The following is a 13758-nucleotide window of genomic DNA, read 5'->3' as shown; positions in this document are numbered from 1 at the left end:
AGTTCCTGGGCAGAGCTCCGGCCATGCGGCTGGAGAAATAAACATCTCTGAAACAGCTATCAAGAATCTGTCTGTCCATATATATTTCCTTTCCACGGGACTCCTGGTTTGATATATGCGTGTTGCAGGATCCCCACTGCAACACTCCCATACTGGCACATACATCTATGGCTGTGTAGTTTTTGTGGGGTTTGTTTGTTTTCATTTGTCTGAAATTTGCAACAAGTTTGTCTGAAACCTACTTGTGCAACAGAAGTTGGTTCTCTCTCTTTTTTTTTTTTTTCCCCAAAGTTCACCACCACTTGTAACAGAAGCCACAGTGACTCAGCTTGGGAAAACCCCTCCTGTGCAGTTGTTTGCCCTCTTTCTTGTCACTCTTACACTTGACTTCTTCACTACCTGCAGCCTGGATCTCGGGTTCTGTTGTGTGTGTGCTGCTCAGTACCCTGGGACCCCTTTTCCTTCCTCTTTAGCTGCTCTTACTCTCTGCCCATTTGTGAACAATGACCATTCAGAACCTGAGAAGTTACCTAACTTCCCTTTTGGTGTGGCTACTATGCTGAATGTCTTGAGCCTTTGCTCTTGCTCAGGTGACATTTTGAGGCAGCAAGTGTGATTTGATTGTTTTCAGCCTAGTGTTCGTCCTCTGAACGTCACTAAACTGAAACTCCCTGTTCAGTCACTTCTGTCAGTGTGTCACTTTAATGACTAAGGAAAAGCAAAAAGAGCAGAAATAAAGGCAAAGCAGTACTCAGTGAGAAAATTAGTTGGAAATGCCTTTAGTTTTAGTGGTAACCTCACTTTCTACTTTGCAGTCTAAGCACACCCCCGCTGGGAGCCGGTACAGGGGAGAGGGGTTACACAACTGGGAACCCCCTCAATCTGTAGCTTTTCCTCCCCAGCAAACTGTCGCTTATGACAAGGAAAAAAACCCAAACCCCACGCCAAATCCAGATTGTTTCATTTTTCCCATGGCTGCATTGTCTGAAGGAAGTGTAAAAGATCTTAGCCAAAACCCATAGCCCAAATACTGCAATTTTAGCACTCTCTCATGCAAGACAGAAAACTTGATCTCTTGCTTACCTTTGTGAAATCTCTCTATTCCCTCTGCGTGTGCTGAGATCCAAACGTGCTGCAGCAAGGAGCTGCTGCTGTGAACGAGGAAGTGCTGGAACAGGGCAGGATGTGTGAGCAGTGACTCAAAAATCAGGGGCTGTTTCTCCAACCAAGCTGAGAAATAAAAGGAGTTTTGTTGGCTCTCGCTGTAGCGTGTTCAGGTGACGTAAGGGTTTGCAAACTACCACTTTACCACTTCCACTTTAGAAGAAGCTCAGGAGCATCCACCTTGGATCTTTTCCCAGAATTTAGCTATTTATGATAATGCAGCGTTCAGGTATTGCAGTTCTTTCTTGCCTACCTTTTTCCTACAATTAAACATTTCTTTGTATGAATGTGCTACTTGAAAATGTTCAGAACAAGGATTTTGCCAATGTTTCTGAAACAACTCTTGTCTCTCAGCTTTAGCAGGCACTTGAGACTTTTCTTAGTTCTTTCTATTGAGAAAAGAAAATAATTTAAAGACTCTCATCTTACAATTAGTTTTGACTGATGTTCATGTATTTGGTTTCCTGCACAGCTGAGCACAGAGGCTACCACTTGCAGTTTCTAAGCATGCCTTTCCAAACTCTACATGCCAAAAAAAGCTGTTTCTTTTATTTGCTCTGCAGTCAAGCACTGCTTTTCCCCTGGCTCTCTGCTTTTGATGTGCAGGTACTGAGCAATATTTACCCCTTATGTTTTCAGCCAGCCATGGCAGAAGCCTTTCTTTTTCTCCTGGAGAGCTGTTGCATCTCGCTGAGCTATGGGCTCAGTTGTGCGTCTGGCATGGTCTGCTGTGGCATTTCATAAAGGAATTTAAGTTTTTCTTTCAATGGGCATTTCCTGCCAAGGTCATTGCTTCACTAGTGTGGGTTTTTTTGCCCATAGTTGCATAATTGCACAATTCAGCAGTTGTGGAAAAATATATTTGGTGGATTTTATCCAACACTTATTCAAACTGCCAGTTTCTGGGTAGTGTCTCTTGCATTGAATCCTGACATCTCCCTTTGTTTACTTTATAGTTGTGTACACACACTTCTTAATGCACTGTTAGTGTTGAACTTCACCTTATATAAACATGCCATAAAAGGCATACTCATTGATTTGAATTATTATTTAAAAGTATTAAATAATACTTTTCCTGAAATATAAATAGTAGTATTACAACCACTGTTCCCATTAATCTCAGCTCCTCCTCTGCTTGGATTAAATAGAGATCTTGCTATTTAATCATGCTGGATGAATTTAAATATTAATATGTAACACTCATACAAAAAAAAACCAAACAACTTAAAGTCTGATTTTTTTTTTTTAATTAAGATAGAAGTTAAATACTTGAAGAAAGTCTAGAAAGTCATATTTCATTATGCTAGAAAACAAACAAAGCCACCCACACTCTGCTTAACAGTTTCAAAAGTAACACTTGATAAATCAGTCAGCTTCATGGTAGTATTTCAGCAATGTGTAGTGTCTCACTCAAATAGGGCTGTAATGGAGTTGCTCATTTTCTCCTGTGGCAATGATAATCCAGAGTATTTCCCGAGGCACTTCACTTTCGGAAGGCTTTGAATGCCTGATGCAACTCACACTTAGATGAGTGGAAGACACAGCAGAGGAAAAAACTTCAGAGTTTGTAGAAGTTATTTTCTCTCTAGCACTGAAACACAAAAGTGGAAGGCTTAAAACCATCTATGGCTGCACTAACGTTAAGAGAAAGTAATATTGCTGGGGTTTTTTCCCCTCATGCTCTTCTGAGAGCTACTCTTCTGGAAGACCCTAATCCTACTCTGAGAGGTCCTCTCACAACAGCAGAAGTGCTGTCCAAGTTAATACAACTGTTGGAATCTGACTCAGAGGTGCCATGTCCAGATAAAAGAAAATCACTCCATAGCAAAGTTTCAGGATGTCTCAGTGTATCCTTAATGCTTCGTAGGCTAATTCCTTCTGCATGTGCTTTGAACAAGCCTAAATTTAAACCATCAGCTGAGGTAATTCCCCTGTGTGTCCAATGATTTCAGTAGCCTTTTCCACTACCTTTCTTTAAAGTCCTGTGTCATTAAATACAAGTTTTTCTTGTGTTTTGTCTTTGAGGTGCATTGTCTTGGTGATTAAGTACCACCTAGCAAAAAAAATCATGAGGATGGAAAGGCTACTGTGTTCCAGCTTTGTGCTTAGATACCCTCTGTGTCTTCCATTATTTTCTCACATTATTGCTGTCCTCCTATCTTGCAGGAGGAAGTAGCAGATATGGATCACTAACATGTTCTTCCAAAACCTCTCAGTGTACAAAAATGCAGGAGCCACAGACACCTGTGGTCATTTAATGGTCTGGAGTAAAGGCTGTGGTTCTGGCCATAGAGTTATTACTCAGTTTGATTTTCAGTGATAAATACAAAGGATCACACTGATCTGTAGTGAGTGCTCACCAGGATGAAGCTCTCCAGAGTGTGGTTGTGTGGTTGTGCTTTGGTTTGGAGTTGGTTTTTGTTGGAGATATTTTTTTTCCAGGCTCATTGATGGCTTATGTCACAGATATTGTGATCGCTCGGTGTTCCACCATGCTATGCTGAGTGTAGTCAGACTTGAAAGAAAATGAGGACCTGGCAGCAGTGCAATACTGGCTTATAATTGTTTATCTTGATGGAAAGAATAGACTGAAAGAAATATTTCTTTCTTCCTTCCCTTCCTGTTCTTTCAACATTGTCCTATTCAACTTAGCATGGGTTGAGTGACCTGAAGGAGACTGCTGTTGTTATGGCTATACACTTTCAGAATCCAGTCATAACTTTTGCACAGTGCCAGAGTGGTTGAAGTTGGAAGGGACCTCTGGAAGTGATCTGGTTCCACTCCCCTGCTCAAGCCAGGCCACTTACTTGATTTTCAGACAGAGCCTCCTGTGTGTGCCCATTTCCTCTGGTCCTGCCCCTGGGCACTATTGAAGAGAGCCTGGCTCTGTCCTCTTTGCACCCTCCCTGGAGGTATTTCCATACACTGATGAAATGCCACCTGAGCCTTCTCTGCCCCCGGCAGAACAGCCCCAGCTCTGTCAGCCTTTCCTCACAGAGCACATTCTCCAGTCTCTTCATCATCTTTGTGGCTCTTCACTGCACTCTGTCTCCTTTAATGTATTTATTATATGGGAGAGCCCAGAACTCCAGGAGTGGCCTCATCAGCGCCGAGGAGAGGGAAGGGATCACCTCCCTCAATCTGCAGGGAATATTTTGCCTAATGGAGCTCAGGATACCATTAACCTTTGCCACAAGGAGACAATGCTGACTTGGGTTCAATGTGGATCCTTTTTTCTTTCTCTTTTTGAGGACAGGGGTGATGTTTGTTCTCCTCTAGTTCTCTGGCACTGCTCACAATTGCCATGATCCATCAAGGATTATCAAGAGTGGCCTTGCAATGGGATCTCCCAACTCCCTCAGTACTCATTGGTGCATCCCATCAAGACCCTGAATGGATCCAATTCCAAGTGGATTTTTGCTTTCTTAACCGTGTTTCTGCATGCTCAGACAGTGTCTCTTTGTTCCTTCCATGTTACCTACCCTTGCTCCACCCTCTGCATGCTTTCTTCTGTGCCCGAGTTTTGCCAGGATCTCCTTGTTCATCCATGCAGGCCTCTTGGTATGTTTTTTTTTCTTGCTTCCTACACATTGCAACAAACCAAGCACAGAACAAAACTTTGTTGAGACAAGCTACCAAGTTGACAGAAATTTTAAGCTGACTCATGTGTTATAGACCATTGCCTAATGTCTTGCTGGTTTTCAGTCCCTGGGGCTCCTCACTTTCGGTGTTTGGAGATGTTCAGATGGTCAGGGCCTTGGTCATGCTGCTTTCAGGTTGTAGAAATGTGCTTTCTGCCCTCCATTTGCTATGTCTTGCATATTTGCTAAAAGGTTTCCAGCAGAAGCAAAATACAGCCTCCTTTTCCACAGGGCACAACTCCCTTGCTTTGTTACCAAACACAGTTGCCCACACATCTGCTAATTCAAACACAGTGAATCAGATACTTTCCACAGTCAGAGCCAGACTGTTTTCATCACCTACAAGTGAATTGATGGAAGAATGAATGGTTTATATACTTTAATTTCCTGTATCTGGAATACAAACTTGCATTCAGCTAAGTACTGGCGCAGACTGGACAAGGGATCTGCATAATTTCATTTGGTGTTATGTTAGCATGTTGCAACCTTGCAATATTCCTTTTTTTAGTTGTCTATTTCCCTCTGCTTGTGTGTGTAGTCAGAATGGCTTCTAAGCCTGCGGGCAGAGTACTCCCAAAAGGTGAGTCTTTTTTTGACTGTTATTCATCACAACTCATCAATGCTGGTGATCTTATATGATAATAAACTTGGGTTTTTTCTCTTTGCCTCACTCCTGGTTTTTTATCAGATGAGCCAAATAACACAGTCTTAACCAAGCTCTCTTCAGAAGAAAAGTGAAAACTCTTCTTCTTTTGTCATTCTGAGCAGAAGACAGCAAGGTTTTTTGGGTAAGGCAGTACAGACCAGTGGTAGCTGTGTCTTGCCATGCTCACCTTCTTTACTTCCTGTTGCTAAACCTTAATCCTTTTCCAGTTCAGGTGGAAACAAAAAGACTGTTTACATCAGGCTGGTGAGTACCTGAATCTGTGTACTTTATTTGTCATTTTTGGCTGCAGACTGAGGCTTTCCAGCCCGTGGGAAGCAATCCTGGTTGCGGCTGGTTTCACTTGTTTCCACAAATTTAGCTAATACCTTATGTGGTTAGGACTCTTATCCCAGGATGAAGGCAGATGCAGAGATATGAGAAAATAATGAGTTTTCATACTGGCTTTTGAACCACTTGAGCAACTGTGGAAGTCTTTTCATGGTGCAATCAGAGTAGCAAAAATTGAAGCAGTATGCTCGTTTGCAGGGGAAGAGGAAACAATCAGCAGCATTGCTGTCTGAGAGATGTCCTAAGTTCTGGCAATAGCAGATACTTGGCAAGAAATATCCATTTATAACTGAGGCCTAATGACTTGAACATGCCAACAGGAATGGGAACTGTGAGAAAGGAATGACTGTGAAGCTGAATTTTGCTACTTTTGTCAGTGTGATCCCTTAAATGATAACACTTTCAGGCTGATTGAAGGTGATTCACAAGATCAGGAGGTGTGGAAAGCACAAACATGGAGGTGTTGAAAGTATAAGTTGCTCCATGATTCTTTGCTTTCCACCCAAAAAAAGTAAGAAATAGAATCGACTATTTCCATTGGAAGGGACATCTAGTCCATCTGCCTGACCACTTCAGGGCTGACCAAAACTTAAGGGCACTGTCCAAATGCCTCTTGAACACTGACAGGCTTGGACCACTGACCACCACTTTAGGGAGCCTTTTCCAGTGTTTGACCCCTCTCTTGGTAAAGAAATGCTTTCTTGTGGGAAATCTGAACCTCTCCTAGAATCATAGACTACCTTGAGTGAGAAGGGACACATAAACACCCAGGTCCCTGCTCCTTGCAAGACTCTCAAACAAAAACCACATGACTAAGAGTGTTGCCCAGGTCCTCTGAACTCTTTTAGGTGTGGTGCTGAAGGAGCAGCACCTCAGCATCCTTTTCCCCAAACTAGACAAAATGACATTGGCAAGCTTGCCTTTTTAGCTGAGCAGGGCAGGGGCTGGGTGGGCTGAGCCTGCCCTTGTTGCAGCAAGAGGAGCCTGATTGTTGCTTGGCAGATCCTTGTGATGAACAAAATGTCATCACAGGTCTCACAATGTGTACACCCCAGCTGTATTTTGACCTTCCCAGCTTTCCTGGTGCTGCCCCATCTCTCCAGCCCTCTGGGCAATTCAGTGAAAAAGCATTTTGTTGCATTTCATCTCTGTGTGTGGGACTCTGGCACATCTCAAAGAGTGAAACTCTCTATCTTAGCCACTTCTTTTTTCTTCTTTTCTCCATTACAGCTACTACTACACTGTCCTACCCTGGGCTGGCCAAAACAGGGCTCTCAAACGTGCTCAGGGTGGAAACCTGAGCTGGGGAGGGGGAGTCTGGTATTGTGCATGTGACTGCTTCAATCAGGTAGGGAGAGGGCTCTGCTTTGCCTAGAAATGTGTGGGGAGCACACCCATCTTTCAAAAGGTATTTAACATTCCAACCAGCTCACTTACAACTACAATAGCATTTGGGGGTGCAGCTGGGTTCCTCTGTGGGCCTGTGAATTGTGTAAGCCAAGCACTGAGCAGAGGTACCTGGGGGGGGAGATTCAGCACAGTCCCAGCAATCCCATCTGTAGTCCTTCACTGATGCAACTGCTCAAGCTAAGGCTAACTATAGGGGCAGTTCTTCCATTTAGGCATGGCAGGGATACTGTGAAATCCAAGAGCAAAAACACCCTGCACCTTGGTTTATGCTCTCACCACCTATGCTCTCTCGTATCCTGTGTGAGTTTTGTCAAGCCTAATGCATTCATTTCTAAACACAACTGCAGATCCAGCCACTCTTGCTATATTTTGTAGAGGGCTTTCTGCCTCAGAAGGGTTATGTGTTAATGTAAATGTTAGCAGCAATTAAAGTGCCCATTCTGCAGTTGTTATCTGCAGTCCTTTACCCCTGGCCTATCTGAAGCTGGTCTAATAGTGGGAAAGTTGTGTAGTTCAGCAGCACCTGCTGTGCTGTGAGTGTCCTTAAGGCCCAACACCTTCCCTGTGGCTGTGACCCACAGAGACACCAGGGTCAGCAGAAACTTTGTGATGGGCAAAGTATATAGCAGCAGCTCTTCAGATCCTGGACTTCACCTTGAGCTAAAAATCAATATTTATTTCTAAATTTCATGAGAGGAAGCACAATTTTTCCTAGTGCAAAAGTTCAGGCAGGCTCTAATCACTGTCTGCATAATTAAGTTGGTGTTCTGCCAACCTGTGGGGCGCAGCACCTCAAGAGGGTAAAAAACAGTCTGTGCGGTCTTGGCAGTGAGCAGGGACATGAGCTTTGACATTTTGGGGTGCGGGGGAGATAAGAATATCAATCTACCCTCCCCAAAAATAAATAGTCTGAATGAAAGCAGTGACGTTCTAGTTGTGTTTGCATCCAGTCTGTGAAAGTTCTGCCACTCAGACAAGGATGTTGAGGGAGCCACGTGCTTTCTTGCTTATCTCCTTGCAAAATTTGACCAGCATTTTGCACCCTGCTAAATTACACTTTATCTCTGTTCAAATACACTTTTATGTGCGGCTGCTTTGTGCTCACATCTGCAACTGTGCTGACTGCTTGCGTGGAGCTTCCAGCTGAGATATATCAGGGATATGTTATGCAATTATTTATTGCCAGTCTGGGTGCTCTATGCCATTACCTGAGAGTGCAGAGATTATAGTTTGCTTTGTAAAATGTGCAGTGAGAGATGATTAAGATTGCTGGGCTGTAGAGCCAGACCTGTGTAGGAGGGGTTTAGGGCCCATTTCCAGCTTCACAGCCTACTTCTTACCTGGCTTCTGCCTAGGTGCAAAAGCTCAGTGGTTCCCTCCTTGCTGTTTGCAGCAGCATTGCCTGGAGACTAAACCAAACAATTCCTTTTCTTCCCTTCAACCCCACCCCAAAACTTCTGAAAAATATGCAGGCAGGAGCACACCTCTTGTGCCCGGTATCCCTCGTGGCTGTGGCGTGCTCAAGCCTGAGCAACCTGTGACCTGGGAACTCTAAAGCCAGTTTTAATGCAAAAACTGGTATAGTATAAAGTACTAGTGGAGGTATTCGACATGTGGAATATCTACTACTGTTTCCCAAGACTCAAAGGTCTATTGATGCAATAAATGCAGCCACAGAAAACTGGTGGATTGCTTTGGCCAAGTTTTCTGTTTCTGAGGAATCATTGTTTGAATGTTTGTTTGGAAATACTTTTCTACCCAGATTATGTTGTGATGCAGTAGGAATTGCTCAAAAATGAACCTAAGGCACATTGTGTGAAGCTGGTCAGCAGTTGCCAGATTGCCAAAAATGGTGATGAAAGGCACTGGCTCACTCTGTGCATGCCTGGTGGTTTTGTGGTTAATCATTCCAGCTGGCCGGAGTATATGTTTATTATTGGGAGCTCTTCTTTAAGGACTACTTTAGATAAAAATAAATTTAAAAACAATCAATTTTTCCCATAGAGCTTCATCTCCTGAGGACTGGCGAATTGTTACTGGGCTGGAGCAGATTAAATGATTTTAATTATTTTTCCCCCCTTTTCTTTTTTCTTCCTCCTCTCAGCTGGATCAAACTGTCCCATGCAAATACCATGGGCAGGCAGCTGTCTGCCTCATGGTAGGCATGAAAAATGCAACTCCAAATAAATAAACAGATAATCTGAAGTTAAACAGAACAGTTGTGAAAAGTTTGGGAGTTATTTATTTATGTATTTAATTACGCATTCTTTTAATTTTTCCTGCTCAAAGGCACTTACCCCTCGGCACTGGGGTGTGCCCAGGACTCCATATGGGATCCCCACCTGCTGAGAAGAGACCTGGCACCAAGGCTCACCCTGTCAGGGATTCCTGGAGACTTCCCTGTCTCCAAAGCCACTCCTTCACCTTCTCCACACCTTCGGTTTCTGGGCATGCAGTTTCTGTGTCAGCTGGTGCCAGGAGTGCAGGACACCTTCCTGGGGTGGTGTCTCCCTGCCCCACCCTGTGTAGAAACAGTCAATGAGTTCTCCTGGAAAGCACAGTCGTTTTCTGGCCTGTCCTCCTGCCTTGTTCAGTAGGTCAGAAACCAACACAGGGCTGGATTTTTCTCATGGTTTTGATAAGAAAATTCAATAATATACCTCAAATAAATACCAGCCCTCTGTGGTGCAGATAGAGACAGATAGAAATATGAGCGTGCCCAGAATTAAGTCATGAGGGCATGGAAAACTAAAGAAAAGGCTTTGAAAGGTTTATGATGCGACCTGTAGTACTTTGCTGATGCAGAGTTTAATCACTGATCTGAGCTGCTTAATAAGACTTCCGTTAAGGTGATAAACAGACTTCATATTTGCCTACTGTTATAAAATTAGCTACACCTCAGGCATTTTTCACCTTTGTTCCTTGACTGATTTTTAGCTACAGTAACTGCAATAACTGCAGTGGTGATGCATTTTAGAAGTTGGGTAACACAATAATGGTAAGTCTGACTGATAAAGGAATTAATTAAGAGGTATAGAGTTGCTTCTAGTCCAGCATGATGCTGTGGAAAAGTAGTTCTTGCAAGCAAATCTGATCTTGTTTTGAAAATGCACTCTCAGCTTTGTAAGAGGGATGACATGTGCCAGCACAGATCTGGTAGAAGAAATGAAGAAGAAAATGTTTGCAGTCACTCCCTGTCCACATTATGGCTGTGTATTACTGTAGCTTCTTATTGACAGATTCTTAAAAGATTTCCAGTCTGAAAGGTATCTTTTCCTCCCTCTGAATTTTTTTTAAGAGGTGAACTTTTTTTGTGCTGTGTAATCCCATTCAAAATTAGCCAACAGCTTCTGTTGACTTATGATGTCTACTGGGGTGAACGCTGCAAAGGAGCAGACTTTCCAGTCCAGCAAGTGGAAGAAGGTCTCTGCACTGGAGATACAAGCACCAAGTCAGCTACAGCCTTGTGTGACTCTTGAGCACAATTCTGTGTCCAAGTTTGTCAGTTATACAATTGTCCTAAGCAGCACTTCGTGGAATTACAGAAAAACAAGTAAGTAATTTATTAGTAAATTGTTGGCACCTATTTTGGGCAAGTTCAAAGGTCAGCCTAAGTGTCCTTGATATATGAGCATCTATCTCTCCACAGCAGTTTTCTGTGCCAGACTAAAATGGGAGACAGGCCCTTTCCTAACAATATGCAAACAGAGAGTTTGTGATTAATAATAATGTCACATGAGTAGTTGCCAAGGACTCACATTTTACAGCATGGAGCATGGCTCAGATACTGCAATTATGCTAAGTGGTGCTGATAACACAGGAAATATTGGAAGCATTTTCCTATGTTGGAAGGTAATTGTACAAACTGACCTGTTGTCACGTAAGTGCGTCCTGAAAGATGAATGAGATAGAAGCTACTGCTCTGTAATTCTCTGGGATGCAAGCTGCAGAGGAGGTCACCTCAAAAAAGATGTGGGGTGCCTTTTATAAACACAGAATGGGTAAGTTGGGAAGGGACCACAGTTGGTCATCCAGTCCAGCCTCCCTGCTCATGCTGGATCCCCATGAACACGTTACTCAGGATTGTGTCCAGACAGCTTTTGAGTATCTCCAGGGAAGATCTCCACAGTCTCTCTGGGCCACCTGTTCCAGTGCTCAGCCACCCTCAATAAAAAGTTCTTCCTCATGTTCAGGTGGAACTTTCTGTCTATCAGTTTCTGCCCATTCCTCTTGTCCTGCTTCTCAGCACCACGAAGCAGAGCCTGGTCCATGCTCTGACCCCTCCCTGCAGATAGTAAGAGACATGACTGAAGTCCTCTCTCAGCTGTCTCTTCTTGAGGCAGAACAGGCCCAGCTCCCTCAGCCTTTCCTCATCACTGAGGTCCTCCAGACCTCTAATTACCTTTGTACCCTTGTTCCAGACTTGCTCCAGGAGCTGCACAATAATCCTCAAATGCAGACCAGATTACAATTATTTCATCCCATATATCACGAAGGTGATGAAGGCCCTAATGCCTGCCACATATTGAGAGGAAAAGTCCTAAGAGCCTAACACCCATGGGGGTGGAGGTGTTCTCTCCCTGTGGAATTAGGCTGTACTCAATTATTCTTTAGAACAGTTTCTCTTCCTCTGGAAAAGAGAGAGGTTCCAGAAATTACACTTAAGGGGTAATGTGAACTTCTGTGCCTGTTTGCTACAAATCTGAGAAAGATTCACTTTGCAAGTTGGGAAAGCAACTAATAAGGTTTCTTTTACATAGCACAATGGCTACTGAGAAAAATTATTGGAGTCCGGGTTGTTAAGTGGAAAAAGGAAATGCTTTTTTCAGCAAAAGAGATATTTCAGCTCTCACAGGTAAAAAGATTTAAATAGTGAATTTGACAACAGGACAGATGGATTCAGATCACTAAGTAGCAACACATGTTTTCTCTTGGGGCTTTCCATTTGTGGTTTACCAGCCATGCCACAACAAAAGTCTTTCGCTTTTCTGTGAAAGTGAATCCATTTTTTAGTCTTCCTCCAAAGCTGCATCAAGTGTTGCTTTCCTGTGCATGTGTTTGTTGCTTGGGACATGTGGTTCATGTGAGCTGCTGTTTTTAATGAAGGCAAACAGAGGGATGCTGGTGCTCAGGTGCAAGACTGATCTGAGGGAGTGCAATGAGCTGGTTTCAGTTCTGGAAGCAGGAGTGTGTGTTGTACCTTTGCTCTTCTTGGGGTTGTAAAGTTGGATGAGAAATGGATGAATTAGCCCAGGCTTAGTGCTGCCTTCAGGCTACTGTGTGGCTTTTGTGGAGTTTGTTGTGTTGTTCAAGGGATTTTGTTGGGTGAACCAAAATAAAGCAAAGGTGGTCAGCTCTGTGTTGTGTTTGTCTCCCCTTATCTAAGGGCTTTGAAAAGGAACACTGAAGGATGTGGCTGAAAGTAAAACCCACTTTGGGTGGGGGCAATGGCTTGGATTGATCTGTCTCTGTGTGTTAATAGGTTTACTCACACATCCAGAAGAATGAATAGATTTTATTTAAGATATAAACATGGCACATGATGACAAAAACTCTTATTACAGAATTCCCAAGTCCTTTGGATGGTAACAACCGTCATCTAGGATTTACTTACCTCCAAGAATAGCTGGAACCCTAAACTAAATGAAAGCACAGAGTTTGCAAGAAAAGGCTTTTATATTTAGGTGTATCCATAAAGTAGCCCAGAAGTTAAGAAACTCCAACCAGTCCAGATTAGTTTTAATAACATATTGCAGAGTGACTGCCTGGTCACTTCTTACATCTCTGAACCATTACAGTTGCAGAATATAAAAGTGGAAACTCCTTATAGAAAAGGCTTCTGTCTGGTACAGCAGCACCAGAGGCTGCACAAAACAACTTCATGTGACAGATAAGGAGGAAATGGCTGCAGGACTTTTTACTGAACCACTAGGAAATTGTTACCCTGCACATCTACACAGATGTTGTTCACATTTTTGAGGTGTCTGTAAGCTTTCCTCAAGCAAGTTCCCTTTCGGGTTCACTGAAGACTAGATCTGGACTCAGAAAATATCTAATATCTGGATTCATGGACATGAGAGAAGCACAGCTGCTCAGCTGGGAGCCTCCGTGGGGGCGTATTGCTTTGACAAGAGAGAACTGCTACGCTATTACCAAATGGTTCTGGGTTCCACATGATGCGAGGATAACAAAATTTTCATTTGGCTGGGACTTGAAAGCTGATCTTGATATGAAAAATCAGTGTCTCTCTCTTGATAGAGAGACTTCACTCCTGCTTTCTGAGCTCTGTGCTGTACCTGGGTTGTGCTAGTGGCTCTGTTCCTCTGATAAGACTTAATAAACAACTATCTGGAAGCATTGAAAATCAAGGAAGAGTCTCAGTTTATCTTTGAAACTCCTTGCAAGGACTTTTAGAAAATTCTCTCTCCTCAGGAGGGACTTGATTTATGGCACGGTTCAGAGTCACATCTGGGCAAGACAGCTAGTAAAAATTCCTCCTCCTTCAAAATTTCATATAATCAGCAAAGTTTACTGTTTTGCTGTTTTCAA

At 43.2% G+C, this 13758-nt stretch overlaps 1 protein-coding gene across 2 annotated transcripts in view; it reads right to left on the bottom strand.

The window, feature by feature from the left end:
• LOC108446500 (myelin-oligodendrocyte glycoprotein-like) overlaps positions 1-1869 on the bottom strand; it is a 36577-nt gene extending 34708 nt beyond the window's left edge. For both annotated transcript variants that reach the window (XM_017733295.1, XM_017733294.1), the window contains exons 1-2: positions 1789-1869; positions 1084-1230 (exon numbers count right to left, since the gene is read on the bottom strand). The gene's annotated coding sequence lies outside the window, so the exon portion shown is untranslated. The remainder of the gene's footprint in view (positions 1-1083; positions 1231-1788) is intronic.
• Positions 1870-13758: the final 11889 nt, after the last annotated feature.

Source organism: Corvus brachyrhynchos, unplaced genomic scaffold, assembly GCF_000691975.1.
Source record: "Corvus brachyrhynchos isolate BGI_N302 unplaced genomic scaffold, ASM69197v1 scaffold32, whole genome shotgun sequence".
NCBI classification, from domain to species: domain Eukaryota; kingdom Metazoa; phylum Chordata; class Aves; order Passeriformes; family Corvidae; genus Corvus; species Corvus brachyrhynchos.
The sequence above is the reverse complement of the archived record's forward strand: the minus strand, read 5'-3'. Positions and strand labels throughout refer to the sequence as shown.